This window comes from Diospyros lotus, chromosome 7, assembly GCF_014633365.1.
Source record: "Diospyros lotus cultivar Yz01 chromosome 7, ASM1463336v1, whole genome shotgun sequence".
Taxonomy (NCBI): domain Eukaryota; kingdom Viridiplantae; phylum Streptophyta; class Magnoliopsida; order Ericales; family Ebenaceae; genus Diospyros; species Diospyros lotus.
This window is the reverse complement of record NC_068344.1, coordinates 5195090-5208918: the sequence shown is the minus strand read 5'-3', so window position 1 is coordinate 5208918 and position 13829 is coordinate 5195090.

Genomic DNA, 13829 nt, shown 5'->3' with positions numbered 1-13829 from the left:
CACGAATAAACTAGTAAAATAAGGATGATCAAATTGAACAAGGCTTATTTTTTCAAAGGAAAATAAAATATTTTGTATTTCATAATTAATTCTCTCTTAAATAAAGCTTCAAAAAGCAATGAGTTTTATTATGGGAATATTAATAGCAGTAGAAAACAATATTTCAATTTCAAATGAAATTTTCTTTTATAAATTATTTATGGGCTATTTAGTGGTAGAAAACATTTTTTGTTAAATAATTAAACTCTTACTATAAAATAGAAAATTTAATTTTCTATTTTTTAAGTTATATATTATAAATTTCATCAAAAAACTTTTATCCTATAAATTAGAAAAAAATATTTTAATATTTTCTAAATTTTTCAAAATTGAATGTTATGACTTTTTTGAAACATAAAATGCTAAGATAGTTTTAATTTTAAGAGTTAAAAACTAAAAAATATTTCATGAAACTAAACGAATCCTAGTCTTTAAAAAGAAACAAATTTTTTTGACAATGGGTCTCATTTATATTAGGTTTTGAGTTAAGGTCAAAAATGAGATTCGGGTTTATTTATTTAGGGGCATGACGAATTTGAGTTTGAACTTAACTTATTTATATTAAATGAATTTTAAATGAGATTTAGACCAATTTTATAAAAGTATTTTTATAAAATTTAAATTTAGAGGTTATCATAAGTTTGATTTTAAGTTTATTTCTTAAAATATATTATATATCTAAATCTTAAATAATATACATAATAAGAAAAAAGTTCTCAATTATAAAAAAACACGTGTCATTAAGCTTTAAAACTCAGTTATTTTAAATAAATGAACTTGAATGAGCCCTAATTTGTTTACAAACAACTCTGTTTAGTTACAAATTTAATTAATAAATCATTAAAATCACATTTGCAAATTATAAATACCTCTCAAGAAAATATTCAATGCTATTATGATATTCCTGTGTTGGCATGATATCATCATTATAAAGAATATGTTCTAATTTTTTAACTCTAAGTTTATAATTAAATATATCCTAAACATTTTATATTTTAAAAATAATAATATTTAATTCTAAAAATTTAATAACTATGTTTATAATATTTTTTAATTTATAGTATAAATTAAAAAAAATAATTAGAAATTAGATGATTTAATAAAAATTTAGAATTATAAATTAAACTATATTTTCAATAACTAAACAGACTTATACTTTTATATTAATAAGTAAATTAACTGTACACTCTTAAAAGTTTGGCGCTTTGGCCCTACTGGCCTTAAAAGTTTAAAATTTACTAAATTAATTCTTGCAATTTTTAAAATTAATTACCAAATCCAAATAGCGAGGATGAATTTTCAATGGCTTAATACATACGACATTCTTCTCAATAATTAAAAAATATGATGTTTAGTTTTTGACGTACAAAATGTCAAAATTTAATATTTTAACTATTAAAATTACTGCTTTAAATTCTTATAAAGATAGAACGTTGACGCACGTATAAATGTATTTGTTTTCGTGAGTGACATGCAAAGTGGATGACTATTTGGCAATATTTGAATAGACGAACCGATTTGTTATACTCTATCAATAATTAAAAAATATGATATTTAATCCCTATTGTATAAAAATGTCAAAATTTTATATCTCAACTATTAAAATTGTTGTTGTAAAACTTTGTTAGCTTAAAGGGGAGGGGTGAATTAATATTTTCACCCTTAAGAAAATTGAATAACTTGAAGTTAAAAGTAAAAAGAAATTAAAAGAATGCAACACATAGGATATATAGTGGTTTGGTTATACATACTCCACTATCTTGGCTCCTCACCAAAAATTTTGTCCAACCAACTTACCTGGGTAGCTTTTAAAACAGACTCAGCTCTAAACATTTACAATCAATGGTTTTTTAAATAAGATTAGCCACAACCGATGATTTTTACTAGGGGTAAGGCTTAACCTTTACAATATTACAATGAGTAGGTGAATAAAGGATGCAAGAGAAAGTATAGAATGAATAGGATTACAAACTCTTATTTTGGATTTACAAAGAGATAAAAGAATGTAAGAGAGTATACTAAATTTCTCTATTTCTCTCTCTCTCTCTCTCTTTTATAAATGTGAATAGTAGACTACTTCTTGAAAGCTTTTGAATACTAAGAGATTTCAAGTTAATAGCGATTTTGTTTCTCTTCAGACTTTAGCTTCTTATATAGTATTTTGTTTTTTAATATATCTGTTGAACTATCTATCAAAGTGAGAGAATATTCTTTGTGTCTTTAACTTTCTTTTTTTTATCTCTATAACATCTTAAAAATCAATTAGAATCATCAAAATTTATATACAAATTGTCTAGAATCATTTAATGTTTTAAAAAGTAGAGACAGGTTGCATTTAATGTACTACAACAACTATATTTTTCAAATTCTGTAAAACATTACTCGAGTACAAAGTGTTGTTTAATCGACTTAGTTTAATCCTTACTCAAGTGCAGATATTTTGTAATCGACTATTTTTCTGACTTACTTGATTACAAATTTGTTTTTACTCGATTAAATTTTTGAGACAAAAAATTGCAATACATACTCAATTAAGAAGCTATATTTACTCGAGTGCACAAAACTTGATTAACATTTTAAGTACTCAATTACACAAAAGGTCCATAGACTTAATACATTTTTAGAAGTTATGTACTCAATTACAAAATAAGTTTACTCAAGTACACTTAAATCATATTCGATTATAAAAACTAAATACTCAATTAATTTTTGTATAGGCAGAAACTTATATTATCTACTTGAGTACAAAACCTATTTAATCAAGTACACTTGATCTTTATTCAAATACACTGAGACTTGTAATCAATTATCTATTACATAATTTATACTTACTCGATTACAAACAAGATATACTCGATTAAAATAACATACCTTAATTGATTTGGTTTCAAGGCTTATCTAATAAAAACATTATTCGAGCATATAAGATTTTTAGTCAAACACAAGAATTAGATCACAACATTATTTGATTACATGAAACTTTTTATTCGATTACAAGAACCAATCTTCTTTTACCTAATAAGAGATATCACTATATTACTCGAGTAATACGGATTTATACTCCATTAAGAGACTTGTTTTACTCTATTGATCTATATATCTTACTCGATTATTTTTACATTTATATATTAACTTTAACACACTGTTTTGATCATCATCACTTATTTTCCCATCAAATCAAAACTTTAACAAACTAACAAATTATTCAACAATTACTTGCTTTAAGTTTTTACCTTAACTGAGAGTAAATAAAGTTGTTATCTATGCCACGTAGAACATACATGTAAAAAATAGAATATGTCATGTCAGATTAAAATTTATTTTAATGAGAAAAAGACCGAATTACCTATAGCTTAAAAAAAAACCTAAATCCCAAATGGCTAAATCTTTGATTCACTAACCCAAAAAACACTACATTTTTCTATTCTCAATTCTACTGCTCTCTCTCTCTTGTTTATATCTTCTTTTGTATCTCAAAGTAAGGATTCAAAATAATTATTTTTAATAATTGAGATACAAAATTTTAGCATTTTTCACATTAGAGATTAAACACCATATTTTTTTAATTATTGAGAGAACATAACAAACTTGTCAACCTATTTAAATATTGTCAATCGGTCATCCATCTTACATGTCACTTATAAAAACGAATGTATTTATACACATGTTAACGTTTTGTTACAATAAGAGTTTAAAATAATAATTTTTAATAATAAAAAAATATTGAATCTTGATATTTTATAAATAAAAAATTAACGTTCTATTTTTTAATTATTATAAAGGAAGTGGCGTATGTTTTTAAGCTATTTGCAATTTTGACAACAAAATCACCCCGAAAATTCATACCACTAACCCCGGACCTCGTGGTCCGTAAATGATTGTGAACTGAGAACGCAGTGGCCTTGATGGGGCCCACCAGAATGGTGATGCTATCAAGAACATTCGAAGGAATTGGACTCTCGACAATGAAAACAAATAGAAGAATCCAGGGTTGGTCCAATCAGAACGTCCCAATTTGGACCACTTGAAGAGTCGAGACCAATCAAAGGGCCCCAGCATGACCAGCCCACTAACTTACTGATGATATGATGATCACAACAGCCGAAGAAGAGACTACTGCTACTGCTACTGCTACTGCTACTGCAGAGAGGATGATGAATACCCGCTTGACCACGACATTCTGCTACTCGTGCCATGTGTTGGAAAAGTCGTGACACGTGGACGCGTTCCCAGCGGCGCAGGCAAAGGTAAGGTAGGCGCGGAAGCAGACAAACAATGCCCGCAAAGGCTTTTACGGCTCTTTCGCTCCTGCTTGCGTCACCTCTTACCTCATTTCGCACGAATGGTTGGTCTGGTTGGGTTGGCTTCGCATAAAATAATAATATTTTGTTCACATGTAATGTAAATGGTTCCTTATCGCTTGATAGTTTCTTGAAATTCTGTCTCCCGGTTTGAATAAAATAATTACTCCTATTATTAGAGATAATTTCAAGCATGCTTAGTGATGGGGACAATTTTTTGTTCCAAATAGATTACAAAAATATTCTTTTTCTTAAGTTATTGAAGGGTGGCATGTATTTAAAGATATCTGTATTTGGATTTAGATCGAACCGAACTTAACCCGCTTCATCAAATTCGTCTTAACTTAAAATTGAATCTTTCTTTATTCAAATTGGATCATGAGTTACGATTCGAATATTTACGTGATATAATATAATATATTTATCAGTGTATTAAAGATAATTTTTATTTTTTTATTTAAACTAAATCATGAGTTACGATCCGAATATTTGGGTGACACAATATGACATATCTATGATTGTAGCTAGGGAAGATACTTTTGATAGAGAGTTGTGAGAGGATTTGCTTTTGTTTGATGATTGTCAGAATTGAAGTGGAGAAAGCAGGTGGGATGATCAATGATGGAAGCCTTTGCCTGTAGATGGTTAGTTCTATCCTTAGTCATGGGGAAATTAAGGGTGTAGCTGTAAGCCAAGCAATCTTGTTGGTAAGGACTTGGACCACCTGCAATTTGAATGAAATATTTAATATTTCAGGCAATTAATGATCCTTAGTCGTCCTTGCATACAAGATATTCTAGAGCTTCAATCATTTATTTACTGACTCGAGTAATTAATAATACACTCTTTCCTTTTATCATTTATGCAGTTTGTTATACCTTTTAATCGTTTATGAACTTAAATTTAAGGTCGGCAAATATTCGTGTATATTAATAAATTACAGCTTTAATAATACTCTCTTTCTCTTATCATTCATTCATGTAATTTATTATACCTTTCAATTATTCATAAATTTAGATTTGTGTTGTTCAACAGATTATGAAGATCAAATTAAGAAAGAAGAAAAAAAAAATAAGCATCAATAATTAGAAAATTTTGAGTTAAAAGAAGAATATTGAAAAGGAGTCAACAACACCCCCTATTTTTTGAAAGAAATCACACAACTAAAATTACGATAGTATTAAGATTCACATCAGAATAAAATTAAAGAAACGAAAATACGAACACAACACACACAATGCAAACAAAAAAATGAACACAACGTTTACGTGTTCAGATCAAAACGATCATATTCATGTCAGAACTTCACTCTAGTCAATCCACTAATAATATATTATGAATTTAGAGAGATATGCAATAACTCTCACAAAAAATCTCACGGTCACTCACAAATTAAAAAACATAACTAATACAAATGCAACAGAATGCATCACTTAATAACCGAGCAATCTCAACACTCAATCTCTCTGATCTTTCTCCCCAACAATCAAACTAATAAGTGATTCACATCTACACAGAGAGTAGACATTGGATTTATCTTACGTTGTTCTTCTTTCCAATCGTCAAGTTCTTATTCGGTTCGAGAGTTCGGTTCTCTCGTGTTCTTGTTTTCATTATGTTTGTGTGCAAAAAACAGTGTCTCAATCTGTTAATAGCCGATTGGAATGCCCTTATATACAAAACGCAAGAAAAGATAGCAATCGTCCGATTGAAGGTTTCTAAGAGAAGATCAATGGCCCATATTTAACCATCCATTTTACACACACATATATGTATAAACAAAATACAACATAAATGCACATGAAACGAAATTCAAATGTAAATGAACAATTATCAATTAATTTTGAATCATAACTCAACACCTCCCCGGGGCGGCGAAATAATATTTTTGGTAATAAATTGTAGTTTACTAGTAAATGGTACTATTCACGAATTTGAATTTTTACATTTCAAACCCGTGACTCTTGATAACTTCTGCTGGATCTCAAGTGATATCTTAATATGTTTATTTTAAGAATAACGATAGTATAAAAAAAGAGTTAGAAAAGTGGTTGGACAAAAGAGTTGGGAAAAATAGTCGGACATGAGAGTAAAATTGTCGTTTTATTTGGGATGACCGTCTTTGTGTGGTCCCTAGTGCTCTTGCTTACGTTAGGAGAGATAAATCGTAGATTGAACCTTTCATCCTTGCGCAAGGCGATAATTGAACTCGCAACCCATCAGATTGACACCATTGTTCATCCGACCGCTCGAACTATACCTTAGAAACATAAAATTGTCATTTCATTTGTCAAATAGTTATTCTTTTTTAATTTTTTCCAATAATCTATCACTATTTTTATTTTAGTTAATAACTAAAAAATAATTAACTTTCTCTTTCCAATATTTGAGCACCAACCCAATTAGCATTTATTTTATTTCACAAACCTAACCCAAGCTCTGGATGGCATATGTATTATTTTTCTCTTTTCTAACTTTTTCCTTTGCTTGACATTCTGGGGCTGGCATCCATTGACTCAAACGCCTATATTTAAGGCGATTTAACAATATGTTTATATTCACAGGTGATGAGAAGTAGGGATTTACTATTTGAATAATTGGATATAAGAGATAAATTATTATTTTTAAACCCAAAATTTTATTGCATCCCATCTCATAATCTTGCTAAAAATATTATAATATTCATAATTCTATACACACAAAATTAAAAGAGGGTAAATTTCATTCAACAATCCTTAGACTCGACGAAAAAGTAACGATGATCTTTACATCTTTAAAATTAACACTAATCTCCCTCATTGTTAATAGAGTATAAAAATTGACCATTTTGCTTTTATTGTAAACTATGTCTCTTTCTCTCTCTCCTCCTCTATAGTATCCTCTCTCTCTCCTAGTCCCTTTCTTGACACCAAAAAGTGAAATCCCTTATCTTAGGGGCCCCCAACTGCCCCACACCAAGAGGGGAGGTTAATCAGGTACACGCAGGCCATGGTCAATGGGAGGCCCAGCGCTGGCTGCCCATAAGGACCCCACTCAACAGAAGGCAGAAATCTCACACTGCGGCTGGCCAGTCTCGAACCCAGGCTCTTGGCACCATGTTGCCGCCCCACAACCACACGTGCTACGCCCTGGGGGCATCCTAGTCCCTTTCTTACATTGAGGAAGTTGTGAGAACTTGGATGGTACCCCGTTGTAATGCCGAATATGAATATGACGATCTTTGGAAAAAAAAAAGGTATCAGTAACTTTGGATAACACACTATAAGAAAAATGGTATTTAGCGACAAGTCATCTATCCAGCGTTAAAAATGATATCTATAAATTTTAGGGACAGAATTTAGCGACGACAAAAATCAACAATGGAAATTTTCGTCGCTGATTAAAAAAATAAAAATTATTAAAAAATTCAAAATTATTTTAGCGACGAAAATTTTTTTGTCGCTAAAACATAATAAAAAATTTAAACATAAAAAATAAAATAAATTGGGATTAGCTGCAGAAACAGTTCCGTCACTAATTAGAGACGGGCATGTCCATCGCTGATTTTTATTTTAAAAAATTTAAAATAATTTGGCAAGCGTCAGGCAGTGTCGTGCTGGGAAATTAATCCCAACGCACTCCTTCTCCTCAGTTTCAATCCCTGGTCCTCCACATGCTCGTGCGCCTGCAACCGTCCGAACTACGAGTCTCCTTAATATGTATAGTGCACATATTAATTGTATACTACATTTACCTGTCAATAGTTTTAATTTTATTTTAAATTAAGATTTTAAATTTTAAATCTTTTAAATTCATAAATTAATATTTAAAAAGTAAATGTTATAAATTTTTAACTCAACTAATGTAACACTTAAATATTGTAATTAATTAATCTCTTAAATATTTAAATTTTATTTGATTAAAAATTAGTTTAATACATATTTGTTATTATAAATTTTACAATATCATATCAATTTGCATATTATGGTTTGTAAATAAAATACATAAAATATGCATTTAATACAAAATTTAAGTTTTTATTTATTTTTTTTATTTTTTAGCAACAGGTTTCACCCGTCGCTAAATTTTAATATTTTTTTTATTTTTTATTGACAGGCTTTAACCTATAGTTAAAATTTAGGTTTTTTTTTATTTTTTATTTTTTAGCGACGAACTTCACCCCGTCGCTAAATTTTAAGTTTTATTTAATTTTTAGTTATTGGTTTCACCCTATCGCTAAAGAATTTTGTCGCTAAATCTGTCACTAAATTATGAATTTTTTGTAGTGATAGTGGTGACAACTTTCTTGGCTTTGATGACAATAAACTTCTCTCTTCTCTTTCTCAATGAGGTTGCAAAAATCTCGTCACTAATAGGTTTCAAAACTCTATATGTATGTGCGTGCACGTCCATGCTCATATGCATGTCTATTCCCTCTCTCCTTGGAAACTTATATTATGGTGAAATCACAAGTTCTCCCCCCACCTTTCAACCCTAATGATGGGCTCTTAATCAAATCCCTCTACAAATCAAACCTCATTGGGATTTGATTTGCAAATAATGGTTGGGTTCTACACCATGATTGATTTGCAAAGAATGGTTGGGTTCTACACCATTACTCCATCATCGTCATCTTCTTCTTCATCTCTCTGGTTCAAAGAACTCACAGAAGGCAATGGCGATCACCACAATTTTTGTTCTTTCATTTTATTTGTGAAATGTAGTGGAGAGTAGGGGTCAGCATTTGATCAGTTAGTTGCTCAAATTGAATAAATTGATTTTTTTTCTAAAAATCAAACTGAATCGAACCAACTAAATAGATGCTTAAATCGAACAAACCGAAAAACCAAAAAAATAAAATACAAAACCAAATTGACAGAAAAAAACCAATTAGAATCGAAAAAAATCAAAATAACAAAAAAAAAACAAAATTGTTTCTTGTAATCAACATTCAATAATATACTTTAGTAAGCTTCAAGTGCAACATTCAAAGTAATCAACATTATAATTACATACCATTTTCAAGTTTCAAGTGCAACATTTAACAAAACAACAAACAAAAAAGCATATATTTCAAAGGCATAAACCTTAAAGCAACAATGTAATCAAATGTTTTCCGTGCTAATGTCAAACTGATAAATTCTTATCCTTTAAGTGCATAAACCTTGGTTTCATTGCAAAGCAATCAACTTGTGTAAAATTTAGTAATGGAAACAACCATTAATCCAATAATATAATTTAAAAATAAACAATAATATAGTAGAAAGCATACACTTACAGATGCATGATATCTTCAAAACTCTAAATTTCCATAAGTATGAGGTTGTTTATGGTAATTTTTACTAGTTCTAAAAATAATACATAAAATTAATTAATTAATTTTAAAGTAATAAGTATTGAACCAACATTTAAAATTAAGAATAATAAAAATTAGTTTACCTTCTTCAAATTTTTCAACATGATCCAAATTTTATTAATATTCGTTGGGATAATAGATATCCAAAATCAATCTTGAGTACATATCAAACTTTCAACAACTTTAGAAGTTAGAGAACTTCTAAATGGATTAAGAACTGAACCCCTTCTCCCCCCCCCCCTCCCCCCCCCCCCTCCCTTTCCTAGTGCTAAAAGTAGACTCAGATGTAACAATAGAAACTAGAATAGCTAACGCATTGCGAGTCATAGATGAAAGAATGAAAAATCTATAACAATTAGATTTTCATCATTTCTAAATATCAAAGTCATCCTTATCCTTCTCACACACTTCATTAAAATACTTATCCAATTCCGAATGGGCATCACTAATGCCACTACTACTGGCAGACTTATGCCTTTTGAAATGAGAAATAAGCAACTTTGTTCTCATGCATTAAGATTTTTCTTTCCCAACACTTGGAATAGAAACTTGAGACATCTTTGTTGTTTCACTTTGAGGTGCTAGCTTTGGCCTATAGTCGTCATATGAAGTATAAATGGCATTCTTCAATGACGAAAGTGCACCAACATCTTTTTCACTCAGATACATTCCTTGAAGTGCATATTCTATAAAATTTAATTTGTACATAAGACCAAGCACCATTTCTTGCTGCATCTTGTTTGTAGTTTAAGAAAATATTTTTTTTCAAATAACTTTACTGCATAATAAATTAGAAGATATTTTCATTATTTCTGAAAATTAGTCTAAACACCCAATTCACCTCCCTTTTAGATAATATTTCAAATACAATTTTAATTAATATATATATTAAAATAACTATATCAAATCAAACATTATTAAAAAATTAATAAAATTACTCGAAATTGGAAAACATACTATACTTACATTGCAAGATGACAATGTTGAAGTCGTTTCGTATCAAATAAGTATTAATCTGTTAGAAGTAGTCAAGAACTCTTATAGTCTTTAAAAACCATTATCACTGATTCACTATACTCAAACTAAGCAAGTTTAAAGCCCTTATAAGTAAGTTAGGCTAAAACCTACAACATCATTTGCCCAAACTAAAAGATTTCAAATAATTAAAAATCCCTAGCATTATCAGCATCATTTAAACATTCATTGTTGAATTGCATTCATGTTATGGTTCATTAGAGTGTTCTTTCTCCACTAGTGAAGCATCCTCCTTGGTTTAAGAATCATATCTAATAATTTCATCAACCAAAAATGTCTTACTCTCCTTGCATTTCTATCTGCTATTTGAATTTTTTTAATTAAATTATTGGAATATTTTAATTTCATTAACCAAAAATGTCTTACTCTCCTTGCATTTCTATCTTCTATTGGAATTTTTTAATTAAGTTATTGGAATATTTTCTAGTCCAGCTACATTATCATTCATCGTCTTCTTCTTGACTTGGTTCATTTCATTTGGACAAGTATATTTATGGAATGTGTATTCCCTCTTGCTCGACATTCAATGTTTATGGAGCAGTAATCCCTTCATTTGAACACTCATTGTTGATTTAGTCATTATATATAACTTGAATAATTAAAAATTGAAACTACAATAATTACAAAATCACATCTATTTAAAAGTTGAAGCCAGATGTGGACAAAGGTGACAATTTGCAGATAAGAGTTTGTTGACATCGAGTTTTAGAGGTGTGGGTTGAGCTAGTCGGTGATTGCGAGTTGAAGAGGAAAGGGATAAAGAACGAAATAAGACAAAGAAGATGAAAGTCAAAAATAGTGATGGGCATTATAAACGACGACCGACATCATGGCGAGTTGTGGGACATGTGGGATGTCGGCGATGAGTCGATGCGAAAGGGATGAAATGTAATCAGAAGGCAGTGGGCCAGAGCCAGAGGCAAAGAAGGAGTGGAAGGATCAAGGTTAGTTGGAGCAAAGAGGAAGGAGAAGGGTTAAGGTCAAGGTCGGTTGGAGCAAAGAGGAAAGGAAAGGGTCAGGGTCAGGGTCGTCATTGGCGAGGGGTTGGTTGCAATCGGAAGGCAGATGGCTAGAGGGAGAGGCAAAGAGAAAAGGGAAGAGTCTAGGTCGGTTATCGATCAAAGCAAAGAAGGGGAAGGGTTGGGGTCGATCACTGGTCAAAGCAAAGAGGAAGGAAAAAGGTTAGGGTTGATCACCGATTGGAGCAAAGAAGAATGGAAAGGTCAGGATTGGTTGGAGTAAAGGGGAAAGGTCGAAGGGGGATGGTCGGAACTATTGAATAACTTCTTATTTTGTTATGTCAACTATGCCCTTCTCTAAATTTAATTCTTAATTTGGTCAAAAATGACGTCGTTTTTGATACTTTAGTCGACTTGATTATCTTAGTTTGTTTTTTCAACATAGACACCAAACCGAACCAAAATAACTAAAACACTGATCAAATTTGAAAACCAAATCAAATTGAAATATGAATTGAATCAAATCGAATCGAATTGTCAATTTTGGCCAATTCAGTTCGATTATTTCAGTTTAAGCGAAATATTGCTCACCCCTAGTGGTGAATGAGGTATTTTAGAAATTTAAAAAAATAGTAGTCATTTGTTAACAATAAAAAGAAGTATGACACTGTAAATAAAGTCAAAGAGAGGTCAATAATATATCCAAAAACATAAGAGCAGTTAGTGTCTATTTGTCAAACCTCACGAGTACCGAGTGAAATTTACCCAATAATCAAATATGAAGGGCAATTTATAGGGAAATATTAAAGACTAACTTTTAGATTGGTCGTAAAATATTTTAAGCTATACCTAAACTTGGGCCTATGCTCTTTGCAAAGAAATGTTTAAATAGATTCAGCTCATTAATTAATAATTATACAGTCATTGATATGTTAACATCGAACTTGATATGATTAATCAATGATATGAACAACCCAATTAATTACATTACTTTACCCCGGTAATTTGTGGCAGGCAAATTGGGTCTGGAAAGTGGAAACCATTATATTTATCCCATGATTTAAACAGCTTGGGACTACTTTTGTCAACCCAAAAATGTGGTGGGCAACCTGCCATAATTGACACTTCTCTGGTTAGCTACTTTCTGTATACTGTTCATCTTCTTCTTTAATGAAAATGTTTCGATTTGACCGAAATATTTTACTTTAAGTTCCGTAACACTTGAGAAACTTTTTGAGTTTTTTATGCAGATAGCTCAAGTAGGCATTTCATCGAACAGCTAACAGGCATTTGAATCCGAGAAAGAGATGGAGATAAGTTCACAGATAGTGTTCTTATTGGGGTGGAACCAATGCCATCGTTGAGAAAATTTTCTCGGGAAAGTGGTGGCGCTATGTATTATATAGTTTTTATTCTGTGCCTACACACTGTTTAGACGGGTACGAAAGAAGACGGGACGATATTGTTGGGTCAGTAAGGAAGAGAAACACTTTTCGCTTTCCTTTTTTAATGGAATTATTATTATATAATCAAGTAGAAGTGAGAGGAATTATTATATAATCAAGTAGAAGTGATCAAGTAGAAGTGAGAGGGAAGTGTATGATATTTTTTGGGGGGGAATGCATAAAAATATCTTTATACATTATTAAAAACGTTGTGTGATATTTTGAATTTTTAAAACGTCTCGATAAATATTCTACTCTAAAAAAATGAAATTATTAAACACTCAATAGATACTGATTAGAGATTGTTTGGAAAACGTGAAATGCACGCACAAAAGTCTCATGGATCAAGCCAATGAGAGGGCATCATGTGTGACAGGGTAGAAGGCTATAAAAATTTAAAAGAATTTTGAATTTTAGACAACTCCTCAACTCCACCTCTCTCTCTCTCCGGCGTCTTCTCAACTCCATCTCTCTTTTTAACGTCTCCTCAACTTCCTTTCTCTTTCTGGCAACATCTCCGGCAACATCTGCTCAGTGTCTCCTACGTGACCTTTGGTTGTGTCTCTTCTCTTTCTGTGATGTCTCATCAACTCTCTTTTTCTCTCTGATTGGATCATCCATATCCGATAGTGTCTTCGATTTCCCTTTCTTTCTCCGATAGCGTCTTCTCAACTCTCATTCCCTCTCCGATTGCATCTTCCCTTCATGAATTTGG